Genomic DNA, 15,066 nt, shown 5'->3' on the forward strand with positions numbered 1-15,066 from the left:
CACCCCCAGCGGAGCGCCACGCCAAGCCGGTCGGTCGTCTCCTCCTCCTCCTCCGGCTGCGGGGATTCCAGCACTCTCCAGAAACCTGGGACGAGAGATTCTCCCGGAAGGGCTGCTCAGCGGCCTCTTTCCCTGTGAGAAACCCGGAGCTAAGAATTCCATGGACCGGCAGTACCGACTCCGCGCACAACGTTGCCGGTCTTTTCAGGTTGTAAAAGCAACACACACTAATTTCAACACAAGAAGCATAAAGAAAGAAAAATCTCTGGTTCTAAAAATAAATAAATAACAGTACTAACATATGGGCATTTACCAATTCAGATTTTCCCTGTCAATATGAATATGCATGTAAATGACCGTATTTATAATACACCTGAGATCGGAGTGTATATTCAATCTGTTATTTTGCAACATAACGTTTTCCTGCATTGTTAAAAACTCTTCATAGAATTCTTTTCAATGATTGCTACATAACTGCCTACCATAGGAATGGACCAGATTTACCAAAGCACGACTATCATAGTGAGAAATATTTTAAAGAGTTAAAACTGGGTTGGTTATAAGTGTGTCTTGAGCCCATCCCCACCCACACCCCACCAGTTGCCTCAGGCTCTAACCTTAGAATTAGAAAGTTGCAAGACACCACTGTTTTTAGGTTCCCGTACCTATTGCTAAACTGCATTCCCAGAGCTACGCAGGTCCACACTCCCAGCAGCCCATGACTCACCTTCTAAAGAGGGACAGTTGCCTGGGTGTGCAGCTGTTAGCAAAACTTACCGGCTGCAGCCCATGGGGGCAGCAGACACACCCAGGGCAGCAAGGGTCAGCTGCTGAAGGGGCTGGTTTTGTCCTGTCCTGAGGTGGGAGGAGGGAGCCACACTTCCCTAAAAGTCTGTAATTTCAAAATCAGCATCACAAACACTTCTTGTGGTCACGTTTGATCCTTATGCAGCAATTGTGGCCTCTCTTCCTTTTCGTGGGGGAGGGATGGAGCTGAAATCCAGTCATTACAGGTGCTGATCAAGTCCTACAAAAACCCAGGCACTGTCTGTCCAGATTCCGGTGAGAGGGACACAATGGTGAGCCAGAAGGGAAGTGCCGGTTAGGGGCTGAATTCTGTGCCTCTGAAATTCACTCACTGAAGCCCTGGAATGTGACTATGGAGACAGCTGTGAGAAAGTGGCGATGAAGTTAAAATGAGGCCAATAGTGGCCCCAGGGAGGGCTGCTTGAGGGAAGATCTGAAGGCCATTTAGTAGTTTTTGCACAAGACTGAGGTGTAGATGAGGCAGAGCGTTCCAGAGAGGAGGAAGGGAGTGGGGCAAGGCCGTGGGGGAGAAGGGAGAGAAGAGAACACCTTGTCTGGAGTGGAGATAAGGGGGGAGGCCAGTCTGGAGAGGCTGCCCCAAATCCAGGGAAGCTGCAGGATCTGATCGGCTTCTCACAAGCTCCCTCTGGCTGCTCTTTGGAGAATGGGGTCCAAGCAGCCAGTGTAACAAGACGCAGCAGAGGGTTGCGCCAGGAGATGATGGTGAGGAGGAACAAGGCTGTGGAAATGGAGAGCATGAAATAAGGCAACACTGAGAGGAAGGAGGACACCCTGCAGTGCAGGTGAAGTAATCAAGTCTCTTACTGCAGAACCCGGCCCTCATGTGACGCTGAAGAAAGCCCCTTTGGCTCCGGTGAAGTGACTCGCTGACTGGTAGATCCAGTGGCTCAGTTAACCACATTTACAGGTGCCTTGTATGTGGCAGGCATTTGCCAGATGCAGGTTTTAGAGACGGGAGCAAAATAGGGAGCTGAAATATAATTGCAGGGGCTGGCATTGTGGCGTAGCGGGTAAAGCCACTGCCTGCAGTGCCAGCATCCCATGTGGTGCTGGTTTGAGTCCCGGGTGCTCCATTTCCAATCCAGCTCTCTGCTGATGGCCTGGGAAAGCAGTGGAAGATGGCCCAAGTCCTTGGGCCCCTGCACCTGCATGGGAGACTGGAAGAAGCTCCTGGCTCCTGGCTTCTGATCAGTGCAGCTCCTGCCATTGTGGCCATCTGGGGAGTGAACCAGTGGATGGAAGACCCCTCCCACACCCTGCACCTCTCCATTCTCTCTGTATAACTCTAACTTTCAAATAAATAAATATTTTTACAAAAATATATAATTTCACTGGGACATGGAATAAGAGTCCCTGCTGGTACAGGGAAACCCAAATTATCATCTATTTTTAAAGAAGTTACAGTCTGGCTCTATCCAAATGCAGAGTAACATGAACCTGTGGCATGACAGAGCAAAAATAGGATCTAAGGAAGCACCCAGCTGCTGGTAGAGATGCCGTGACTGCAGTTATTTGAAAAGAACTGGGCTTTTTTGTTATTTCCTTTGTTGGAGAGAAGGGGTCTTCAAGTTCCTTCTGCACAGCCCAGTCTCAGCACATACACACCCACATTTTATTCTTCAACAGAGTGAGTAGGACATGTTTAGGGTACCGGCTCCATTTAAAAGAACCATAGTCACTGAACCCACACAAGCTGAACTAATCAGGTTGTGTCTCCCAAGAACTGGAATTGGGATGGCAAGAGACTGGCCTGTGTGTGGTTGAAGCTGAGATGAGTAGAATGAGAGGCCCAGGGACAGGCATCCGGCCAAGGGGTTAAAACACCGTCAAGCTACCTGGGTCCCACATTGGAGTCCTGAGTTTGATCTCCCCACTCCAGCTCCTGACTCTAGCTTCCTGCCAGTGGAGACCTTGGGAGGCAGCAGGTGATGGCTTAGGTGGCTGGGTCCTTCCCACCCACGTGGACGACCTGGACTGAATTTCCAGCTCCTGGCTTTAGCTTGACCCAGTCTTGATTGTTGTGGCTTTGGGCGAGGGGGAACCAGCAAAGGGGAGCTCCTATGTATGTCTCTGTCTCTTTACCTCTTGAAAAAAATTTTTTAAAAAAAGGAGGCTCATGCCTACAGTGAGAGGAACAGAGCTAGAGATCAGAATAAGGTGGGATGGGGGAACAGGAGGCAGAGACCCTCCTGGGGGCAGTTGTAGCTGGGTCCCACTGCTCAGACGCCTCCGTGCCCAAGGCTGCCGAGATAGCCCTTACGGTGGAATTTTGCCATCTGTGGCTCTCAGTTTTGAAGCTGCCCTACCTAAAACAGGCTCTCCCCACTCACTGGGTGCTCCAGGGAGATGAAAACGCTGCCTCTCTTCTGGAAACTCCAGAGCCAGGGCCTCCCTCTCCCTGTCACCGCACAGGGTGGCCTAAGGCTCAGCCATGCCATGCTGTGTCCCAGCACTGAGGTCATTCCTGCAGGAGCTCCAGGAAGCCGGATGTGGCAGCTGCAGTGACGGCAGGTCAGCACCCTTGTCCTGCTCTCGGTTGGAGGATCACAGCTGTGGCACCTGCTGCCTCAGTCCTGTCCATCTGCCAAGCCATGGCCTCCAACTTGCCTCTGTTCTGGGAACTCCCACAGCTCTCCCAGGATGCCCAGGCTTGGCTGCTCAGTGCAGCCAGCAATGCTGGCTGACATACCCTGTGTCTTGGTGGTGAGTCCCTCCATGTTTGACCCAGGGTAACTTGAAGCACAGTTTCGCTTCTTGCTACAAAAGAACCCTGGCTATGGTAGCCAAGGCATATAAAGCACCCCCAGTGTCTTGTATTTCTACCTTCTCTTCTCCTCTGGAATTAAGATAGGAGAGTGGAGAACATGAGAAATTAGAGCATTGATGTATTCCAGAACACTGCTCAGAGGACAAGGTGAGGCCTAGGGGTATGTGTGTGTGTGTGTGTGTGTGTGTATGTGTGTGTGTATTATCATCAAGGGCTTTTTTGTGGGGCATCACGAGTAAATCACCATCCTGAGTAGGACAAGGTTGGGTATCATCTCTAATCAAAAGAACTATTTTCTCTGAGGCCACCCAAGCTGAACTAATCAGATTGGTCTCTTCCAAGAACTGGAGCTGGGACTGAGAGAGGCTGGCCTGTGTGTGTGGCTGGAGCTGAGATGAACACAATGGGAGGCTTAGGGCTTCCTGTACTGCTGCAGAGGTGATGCATCAATCACACTCTGTGGCTCTCCCAGGCCGAGCACTGTGAAGCTAGGCAAGACGGTGATCCTTCCCGCGCATCGTAAAGTCACGACCAACGCCTCTCCACCAAAAGACAGGCTAACAAGAACAACACAAATGTATTTGGTCACAGTTTTACATGACATGGGAGCCTTCAGCTTGAAGACCCATGGAGCTATCCGTTCATGCCTAGGTCTGATGAAGCGTGGATGGTCCTGTACACACGGGACTGCACATGACCCGATGTTAATAAACTGGGTGGGGAAACTCAGCAAGGCCCGTCTGTGCAGATTCTTCTCAGCCTGCTTGGCCAGCCTTCCTGCCTCCTGCCTCTTCTGAAATGGGGGTCTTATGATTGACTGTGGGATATAGAAGATCCTTAAGATCCACTAAGACAGAAAGAAAAAGGGGAGTTAGGGGAATACATTTTAAAAGATTTATTTATTAGTTGAAAGGCAGAGTGAGAGAGAGAGAGAGAAAGAAAGAGAGAGACCTTCCATCTGCTGATTTACTCCCCAAATGGCTGCAATGGCCAGGCCAAAGCCAGGAACCTGGAACTCCAAATGGGTCTCCCATGTGGGTGGCAGGCATCCAATTACTTGGGCCATCATCCACTGCTCTCTCAGGCATGTTAGCAGGGAGCTGAATCAGAAGCAGAGCAGCCTGGACTCAAACAATTACTCTGATACGGGATGCCAGTGTTATAGGCAACAGTTTAACCCACTGCACCCACCGCCAGCCCCTAGAGTAACATTTTTAGGTCTTATGGATGTCTTTGGGGAAATAGGATCCTGGTTTCTAGGGGGCCAGGAATTCTCATTTCTATGATTGCTCTGGGGAAGAATAAGGGGTAAGGGACAGGGGTAGGAGAAGGTGAGAAGGCTGCTAAGTCCCCTGCCTGCCCGCTGCAGTGAAACGAATTCTACCCTGTAGCCAGCCTGGCTAAGCAGCAGAAGTCACACATATTTACACTTTTTAAAAAATTGTTCAATATTTCTTTCTGCACAGAAAGAATGTGTGGAGTTTATGGGGGTGGGAGGCTACTTTTTTTTTTTTTTTTTTTTTTTTTTGACAGGCAGAGTTAGACAGTGAGAGAGAGAGAGAGACAGAGAGAAAGGTCTTCCTTTTTCCGTTGGCTCACCCCTCAAGTGGCCACTACGGCCAGTGCATTGCACCCAGCCACTGCGCCAATCCGAAGCCAGGAGCCAGGTGCTTCTTCCTGGTCTCCCATTCGGGTGCAGGGCCCAAGGACCTGGGCCATCCTCCACTGCACTCCTGGGCCACAGCAGTGAGCTGGACTGGAAGAGGAGCAACTGGGACAAAATCTGGCACCCCAACCGGGACTAGAACCCGGGGTGCTGGCGCTGCAGGCAGAGGATTAGCTTAGTGAGCCATGGCGCCAGTCTTTTTTTTTTTTTTTTAAGATTTTTTTATTTGTTTCACTTGAGTCAGTTACACAGAGAAAGGAGAGGCAGAGAGAGGGAGAGGTCTTCCATCCGCTGGCTCACTCTCCAGATGGCTGCAATGGCCGGAGCTGCGTCGATCCAAAGCCAGGAGCCAGGAGCTTCTTCCGGGTCTCTCACACGGGTACAGGAGCCCAAGGACTTGGGCCATCTTCCGCTGCTTTCCCAGGCCATAGCAGAGAGCTGGATCAAAAGTGGAGCAGCCAGGTCTAGAACCAGCGCCCATATGGGATGCCAGAGCTTCAGGCCAGGGAGTTAACCCGCTGCACCACAGTGCTGGCCCCACATATTTACACTGAAGTTTATCAATTCTTTCCCTTGTGACTTCTACCTTTATTGTTTCAATAAGTAAACTCTGCTCAACTGGAGGTTATATAAGGATTTATGTGTATTTGCCCAGATGCAGCTATATTTACCAGTTGGATCTGGAGTTACAGTTTGGTTTCTCCTCTGGGAAAGAATTAACAAGCAGAGCCCTTCCCAACTTGAGCAGTTCAGGGAAAAATTATTTGAAACCTCGAGGTCAGCGCAGTTTTGCTACAGGTCTTCTGGGATCACATGCCGTGATGGAGACAGTGAATCTGGTCGGTCAGGGGAAGTGGCAATGGAGGGCTAGAGCCCAGGGACCTCACAGCCACTGCCAGATCTGCTTTCCTTGAGTCTTAGTTTCCTCATCTGTAAGGTGGGTATAATCATATTTTGTGGTGAAGGTAATGGGAATAAAAGGTGTGGAAAGCATACTTTAGGTCTTCCAAAATTTGAGGTGTCTCTCTTTTTAACCTAGATGGGGATTTTTATTATTTTTTATCTTAGTAGGTAAGAAGTTACCTGAAACACTGAGGTTGGTCAAAAAGATTTCCTTTATCCTCTATATCCTATCAAATGCAAACATGTCCTGTGTGTTTCTGCCCTTTTCTTCCAAGGGGGTGGGTTTAATTTGCCTCCTCTCTGGGGGCTGACCACAGAGGATGCCTACGTGCCACAGCCAAGCATGGCAGGCAGTAACAACGCCTGGGCAAAGCTACATTCACTTCCTAATCCCAGAACCTGTAAATGTTGCTTTACCTGCAAAAGATGTAATCAAATTAAGGCTAGGGAGTCAATCTTGAGTTACCCCAGTGGGCCCTAAAACACATGTGCCTTTTTATAGGAAAGGTAAGAGGAGACCAGCCAAGTGCACACAGAGAAGGTGATGTGAAGATGGAGGCAGAGTGGAGTAAGACGGCCGCAAGCCAAGGAATACATGGGGTGGGTGCTTGGTGCAGCAGCTTGGGTCACTGCTTGGATGCTTATGTCCCTCTGTCAAAGGCCTAGCTGCGCTTCCAGTCCAGCTTCCTGCCAATGCACATCCTCAGAGGCAGTGGATGATGGCTTGGGAGCTTGGATCCCAGCCACTCACATGGGGGACCTGGATGGAGTCCTAGCTCCCGGTTTCAGCTTGGCCCAGCCCTGGCTGTTGCAGTCATTTGGGGAGTGAACCAGAGGATGGAAGGACTTTCTCTGTCTCTCTGCCTTTGAAGTAATAACAATAATAATAATACACAGCCCGAGCAGCCAGATGAGGCAAGGAATCCAGTCTCCTGCAAGTCCTGATGACACTTCAACCTTGGACTTTTGGTCCCCAGAATTCAGAGAGTTAAGTGTGCTGCTTTAAGCCTCCATGGTTTGCGCAGCCACAGGAAGCACTGAGCCTTTGACAACCAGGCTATTGTTGGAAAGGGCTGGGGCTCAGAAGCCTCCACTCCTGGCTGCTTCAGAGCGGAGGTGGGGGTGGGGAGGAGGCCGGCTCTCCCATCTCGCGGAGAAACTAAGGGACACTTTTGATACTATTTTCTACTAGAAAGACAAAAAGAAGAAGAGGAAGTGTGAAAACACTGTCTCCCGAGGCCACGCGGCTGCCCCTGGCGGAGGGTTTCCATTTCCCACGAAATGGGCTCTGCTGAGAATCTGCCGACAGAAACACGAGGAGGCACTCAGGACACAGAACTGACTTTCTCCGGTGTGTTCAGGCATGGCTGCGACGGTGCAAGGGAGCGCAGCGCAGGGCCGGGGGAGGCGCAGGCCTCTGGTCTGAAACGCCAGGAACGCCCAGGACGCCGCCCGCCCGAGGGGCAAGTCCGCCCGGCCTTCCTTCCGAAGGCGTTCCGGAGGGTGAGGCGGCTCCAGGCAGGACGGAGGACAACCAGCACGCGCTGGGACGGGCAGGCTCCGCGTCAGTTTGGGGTCAAGGAGGCAGAGAGAGCTGGCGAGCGTGACTGCTCCGTGTCTCCGTGAGGGCATTTCAGGAAAGGGTTGGTGCGGAGATCCGGAGGCTCAGGGAAGAGCTGCCCTCCCCGGCGTGGGCCGCAGCAGCCAATCTGTCGAGGCCGGGACGCTCAAGTCTCAGTTCCCTCGCACTTAGGAGCCGAGCTGCTGGTTCCAGGCCCCTCTGTGGCTCCTCCTCAGGCCTTCAGACTCCGCGGGCTTGCCCGGGTCTCCGGTTCGCACATGCGCAGTGTGGAGCCTCTTGGCCTCCGTTAGCGCATGAACCCACCCTGTACTCTGATTCACCGGGAGATTGTACCAGCGGGCAGCACACTGGTGACTCTGTCATTGTCTCTCCCTGAAGGCCAGGACTTTGGAAAGGAAAGAAGAATGAGCATTTGATTTACCAGTGCCTCGCAAAGTGTGGTGGGGAAGAAGGCCTCCCTCATCAGGCTCCTCCTACGAACAATGGACACAGCTGGGGCCCTTCCACTCCCAGACCATGGGAACCGACATTTCTGAGAATGGCCTAGGAATCTGGCTCGCAGAATGTCTCATTTGTTCTCATGCAGAAAACAAAGCGGGCACCACTGACGTGGGTGGTGTCAAAGAATGGGCTTTGGCTACTTGGACCATAACCGAAACACCAGATCAATGTGCTCTTTGCGCATGAGGACAGAGCAGACGGCTACAGGTGACTTTTAGTGGTGGGGGTGGGGGGCAAAAAGCTGAGGGAGATAAGATTCAGCCAAAAACTGTAAAACCAGTAGGACAAGAAAAGAACAATGATAGCAGTGTAAAAGGATGAAGCTGAAGCCACACTGCCTGGATTCAAAATTTAGATCTACTCACCGTATTGCCTTGGGCAAGTTATCTTCCTAAGCATCAGTTTCCTTGTCTGTAAAACTGAGAATATAAGAATACCTGTCCCATAGGATAACATTATAGCACACAGTGAGCATCTGATAAATATTAGCTGTTATTATTGAGACTTGTATTTCATGGGATTAAAACTTTAGATGAGTCTAGAAATAATGTTTATGAAGATGACTCCTGTGCTTGGGCCTCTGCCACCCACATAGGAGGCCCAGATAAAAAGCCTGGCTTCAGCCTGGTCCAGCCTTGGCCCTTGTGGCCATTTTGGGAATGAACCAACAGATGGAAGATCCTTGCACAGAAACTCTCACACTCGAAGAAGGCACTAGGTGAGTGTGAGAGAAGGGAAACTGGAGACCAGAATGAATAGACATGATTCTAGTCCAAGGGCAAGCCAGGCAGGTGACAGAGACTGCTACTCTGTGGGCATTTGGGCAAGTCACAGTGGCTCAAAGTATCTGGTCATGTCTTATCTTAGGGACAACTCTATCTCTACAAGATGAACCGATGAGAGAAGGGACCTGCTGCATGCAACCTAATGGAGACCAACAAGAGGTGTTGTGCTGCAGCAGGTTAAGCTGTCCCTTGGGATGCTTGCATCCCATATTGGGGTGCCTGTTCTGAGTCCTGGCTACTCTGCTTCTGATCCAGTGCCCACCTAATGCACCTGGTTCTGATCCAGTGCCCAGCTAATGCACCTGGGAAGCTGTAAATGATGGCTCAAGTACTTGAGTCCCTGCCACCCACATGGGACACCCAGATGGAGTTCCTAGCTCCTGGCTTCAGCCTGGTTCAGCCCTGACCACTGTGGCCATTTGGGGAGTGACCCAGCAGATGAATCTGCTGTGCTATTCACTATTCCCTTCCTAATATTTGTGGCTTATGTCTGTCTTACCTTGGTCAACTTTTTTTTGAAGAACCAGATTTCTGTTACATAAATTTTTATCTGTTGTTCACCTGTTTTCAAATTCACTCGTGTTTGCTCTTTTATCGTTTCCTTCATTCTTCCTGCTTTGAGTTTCGTTTGCTAAATTTTTTCCAGTTTCTTGTGTTAGGAACTTACTGATTCGATATTTTTTCGTTTGTGATTTTAGCATAATGCTATAAATCTCCCTCTCAGCACTTCATTAACTGTATCCCAAGATACTGATTTTTGTTTAAAAAATCTTTGAAACTTTATGATCCATGGATTCTAAGTGTGCCGTCTGCTTTATTTCCACACATTTGGTGATTTTATTAAATTTATTTCTAATGTGATTCCATTATGCCCACAGGGCATATTCTGTATTATTTGAGTTATTCTGAGTTTGTTAAAGAGTTTCTTTTATAGTCCAGCATATGGTTTATTTTGGTGTATATTCCATGGACACTTGAAGAGAACATGTATTTTGTTATTGGGTAGTGTTCTATAAATGAGTTAAATATGTTGACTGATGATCAAGTTCAGTCTTTCCATACCCTTGCTAATTTTCTCTACAAGTTTTATCAATTGTTGAGAGTGGGTACTGAAGTTCCCAACTATAATTGGATTTGTCTATTCCTCTTCTTAGCTGTTTTTACTTCACTGATTTCAAACTTGGTTTGAAATCGCTGTATTGTTCTTATTGCTGTATCTTTTTGATGGATCTTTGTCTCTCATCGTCTCTAGTTATACCCTTTACTCTGAAGTCCAATTTATCTGTTATTAATATAACTAGTCATTTTTGTTTGCCCAGAATCCAGTTTTGAGGGTCAGTTTCCTACAGCCAGCTTCTCATTAACAATTATTTGATCAGTCTGGGTCCAACTAGAAATACAAGGGTACTTCCAAAAGTTCATGAAAATTTTGAATTAAAAGACAAGTTATTTTGGTACTTTATCATATGCATTTTTCTTGAACTTCAGAAGACCCCTCATAGATGGATACTGACATTCCGTTAAACTGAGTAAAAGCCAATAATAAAGAAATGACTTACAAAAGTGTGGACAGGCTATTAAGGAAGCACAAAGGCCTGTAGGGTGCCCTAAAACTAACCATAGTAGTTACTTGTTATTGGAAGCAGGAGAGTCCTATAAATAATGCCATATTAAGAGGTACAGTGATTTCTGGTTGAATGACACAGCCAGAAAGAGGTGATCTTGAAGGGAGAGAGCTGAGAGAAAAAAATACAATAGTGCTTCCTCTGTCCAATCCCCTGCCATTGTTCCTCACTGGTTGAAAGCCACCAAAAAAAGTAGGAGCCTATGTGTCAGCCTCCTGGAGCAGAACACAGGGTAAAGAAGGGTGGTGAGAGATCGGTGGGACAAGTGGAAAAACACTCAAAGTTCCTGATCAGCAGTGTTGAGCTAGTAACTTTTCTCTTGGATTATAGGTTTTTAAGATCTGAATTCTAGGGGGAAGATAAGAATTAGAACTACCTAAAAATAAAACTGGCCATAGCATGAGAAGTCAGGACTTAGAAAAACTCCATCTACCAGCAGCCAATGATAGGAATGCCATGGAGAATCTTCAAGTGTCTGAAGTTCCTAGCCTGAAATGAGATTCTGCTGAGTAGTTAACAAAGCAGCCTAAACATTCTGGAAACCCTAAGTCATATGGAGGTTCTAACCACTGGCACTGGGAGTCCAGTGGGGGTGCAGAGGGAGATTGCTGTTCTCTATGGGTCAGGACAGAGGCACACCGAGTGTGGATGTCAGGGGCAAGGTTGGGAAATAAACAAGAACAGGAGCCTACTGGACATCACTCATACAAACAAGAAAAGCAACAATATTACATAAGACAAAGGATGAGATTAAACAGGGTTCTTTTACATCACTGAAGTAGATGACATTTAAATGTGATTGTTAAATGTGGGACACTTTGATCTCAAAAGGCTCTGAAAAAATTCTGACAATTGGATAAAGGTCGAACTCTCTTACTCAAAGAGGAACCCAGAAAAAAATGACTTGTAACATTTATAAGGTAACATTAGCTCTAAGGACTTAAGTCCAGAGATAGGGTAGATTGCATGCTGTTTGATGCAGTAGCTCAAGGATGTAATCCTGGGACCAAGTGTTTACTATTTCTCTGCTTCACTGGCTTCAGCACAGGTTTCTTCCAAAGCCTGGAGACTCCTGTGGTTATAGGCTGGCAGCCAGAAGCGCTCAGGGTTTGCCAAGTTAGAGGCACAATTTCTACTGCACTTTTCCAAAGGAGCTCCCTTCTTTGTCAGCAGGACTGGGCAAACTTCCCCTTAGGTTTCATTGGCTCAAACTGGAAATTCACCAGGGCAAAGTGCATTGGATTCCTCTGACTAGCTCAAACTAGGGCAGTCGCCTTGTCAGTGACTCCCAGGCACACAAGGAGAGAGGTGAATACTTGAAAGCAAGTCACAGCACCCGCATGTAGAGGCCTGCTGGGGCACCTGTCTGCATCTTCCAACCTCTTCTCCACAACCTTAACACGAGACTTAACACAGGCCCTGAAGCTGCATTAGATGCCTATTTAATTGGCATGCTTGGCAGTAAGAGATCAGAAGACACAGATGTTTAGGAACTAAGCTATTCCACTCGATAAGGCCTGGGGTGAACATAAGAAAGGGGATGTGATTTCGCCTTCCTTCTAGCAGTTCTCAAGTTGCAAGTGACCTTTTAGCACATGCAGCCTTCCCTACTGTGACTTGAAGTTTAAGGTCAAAGAATGCATTTCTTAAGTGAGGCCTGAAACACAAGTCAATTACTCAATCTGGAGTTTATATGAGAAAAAGGATAGTGACGACTCAACACTGTTCTGTTTAGTTTCCTTATGGTTTAAGTGTTTGTCAAATTTCTCATCTGAAACAGAGCTTTAAACATTTACTTAGGAAAACTCTAACTGGGTTTTTTTTTTTTTTTTTTACTTTATTAAAATACTGAGTTTATTTCACATGTATATTTGTCTCCCCACCATTTCCACATCTGACCACTGCTACTACTGTGTCCTATCATAACATTCCATACATACTTAAAACCAAGCAAAACCTTTTTTTAAAAACTAAACAGGCATTTTGGACAACACATTCTTGGCAATGGAACCTGGACAACATTTATCAAACACGGTAAGGAAAGTCCTCACTCTGCATTATAAAAAGGACAGCTAGATATCAACTGTTACAGAAATGAAATAAGACGCAAAATTTTAACAAACTGTTTAAACTTTCTTAAAGAGACTTCCTCCACTGCCATAGATCTTGAATAGCCTCCTGGCCAGTCATCCGGAAGCAATTCTTCACATAATTGATGAATTTGGCTTCCACTTTGGGAAGAGAACCACCTTTTTCTATATTTGCTTGCATTTTTGCTTTAATGTCTTCTACGGAAGTAGGTCCTTTTGGTGTTTTAGGAGTTTTTTCCTGTTTTTTGAAGGATTCTTGACCTTTTGATCTTGGTGTTGACGGTTTTGAGTCTTTCCCATTCTGGTTTGATATCTGTGCATTTTTGGCTAGGGTATCTCATATAGATTTCTTCACTGGAGCTTTTTCTTCAGTTTCCTCATCATCAAAATCATCATCATCATCGTCATCTTCATCTTCATCTTCTTCAGCAGCAAGCTTTACTTTTTTCTGTGGCACCTTGCTGCCACCTCCAGGGGCAGATTGTTTTCCAGATATTCTTAATAGCTTCACATCCTCTTCCTCTTCGTCTTCTGACTCTGCATCTTCCTCCACAGCTACTAAGTGCTGTCCGCTACTATGCACAGGCCCTGAACCACACTTCCACCTTAAGACCGCAGGTGGTGTTATTTCAGAGCCCCCAAGGGAAACCGTTGGCTGTACAGACATTTTCAACGTTGCCAGTGTGACTGTAATCGGGCTAACTGGGTTTTAATAAGAGCTCACAGCAATGTGTGGGGCCACTTCAATAACTGCAGGATAAATGTACATCAGTGTGGAAGTTAAAACCTTATCTTTACAACTTCCCTGAGGCCTTTTGGCCAACTCTGCTCCCTGGTTGGGAAAGCACCCACAGGGAAAGGAAGTGGCAGCAGGCCTCTTGGGAGTTGGGAAGGCTGAACACGAGGAAGTTTCTAGCCAGTCACTGCAATCCCTGTAAATGGCTATGTGAAACCAGGAGCCATTTCTCTGGCCTGTGACACTTGAGTAGCCTTAGCTCGGGGGCCTACAAAAAGCAGGGACATGTTGGCTTCACCCAAGCTCAACAAGCAGTGGTGCCTTAGTTATACTTCCACCCAACCCTCTGGTGAGCCTTCATAAAAGGAGCCAGCAAGTTCCTGCCCACCCATGAGTTTTTTCTGCTATGTCAGGAAAAGTTTAGAAGGCTCTGGTTGTTCCGCAGGGCTGAAGGAAATGCTCCAATATGGGGCAGGACTGCCCAACTCCCACTGCCAGGGATGTAATAAAATGCAGGACAACAGGTACAGCCCACTCCAAGGTGGCACACAGCGAGTGCAGTATAGAACCTAAAAACAAAACTGACATTTTCTTTGATACTGCCACATGCCATAGTAATCCCTATTTTAAAAGATGGGGCTTATCAAGTAAAGAGGCTGCCTGCAATGCCCGCATCCCATATGGGCGCTGGTTTGAGTCCTGGCTGCTCCACTTCTGATCCAGCTCCCTGCTAATGTGCCTGGGAAAGCAGCAGGAAGATGGTTTAAATGCTTGGGTCCCTGCACCCATGTGGGAGAGCTGGATGAAGCTCCAGGCTCCAGGCTTCAGTCCGGCCCCGCCCAGTCATTGCAGCCAATTAAACAGTGAATCAGTGGATTGAGGAACTCTCTCTCAGTCTCTCCGTCTAACTATGTCTTTCAAGTGAATAAAATAAATCTTTTAAAAAAAGTTAATTTAAAGGGCAGAGGGTCACACACACACACACACAGATAGAGAACCTTCCATTCACTGGTTCACTCCACAAATGCTCACCAACAACTGGGACTGGATCACGCTGAAGCCAAGAACCCAGAATTCAATCCAAGTCTCCTACGTGGGTGGCAGGGACCCAAGTACTCAAGCCATTACCTACTGCCTCCCAGGGTGTACATTTACAGGATGCTAGGATCAGGAACCAAACTGGGACTCAAACTCAGACACTGTGGTAAGGGATGTTCTCAAGTGGCATCTTAACAGCTGTGACACGCACCATGTCCACAGGTAATTCTAAACAAATATTAGTGACAAAATACCCCATTTAACCAATGACTCAAGAGCATTCCTATCAGTGAGTTAAGTTTTCCACTTTATCCGTGACCACTTCAGTAGGTAGGTAAAGCACTCCACACTGATACAAAGAAGGCCAACCTTCCTTCCTGGGATTCCCAGTCCTGCCAATGCAGTGATACTGCTGTGTTACTCATGGACTTTTCTTCCTGACCAGCTGAGACAAAAACAACTGGGTTTCTAGTCCCAATTCTATCATTTACTGCTGTGTAACCATGGGCAAGTAACCATCCTATGCTGCCTCTTAAGTAAAAAGA

General features: G+C 47.6%; 1 pseudogene; it reads right to left on the minus strand.

Moving 5' to 3' along the window:
* Window positions 1-7: 7 nt before the first annotated feature.
* On the minus strand, window positions 8-13,456 carry LOC103347658 (nucleophosmin pseudogene; annotated as a pseudogene).
* Between the last annotated feature and the right edge of the window lie 1,610 nt (window positions 13,457-15,066).

This window comes from Oryctolagus cuniculus, chromosome 2 (assembly GCF_964237555.1).
Source record: "Oryctolagus cuniculus chromosome 2, mOryCun1.1, whole genome shotgun sequence".
Taxonomy (NCBI): domain Eukaryota; kingdom Metazoa; phylum Chordata; class Mammalia; order Lagomorpha; family Leporidae; genus Oryctolagus; species Oryctolagus cuniculus.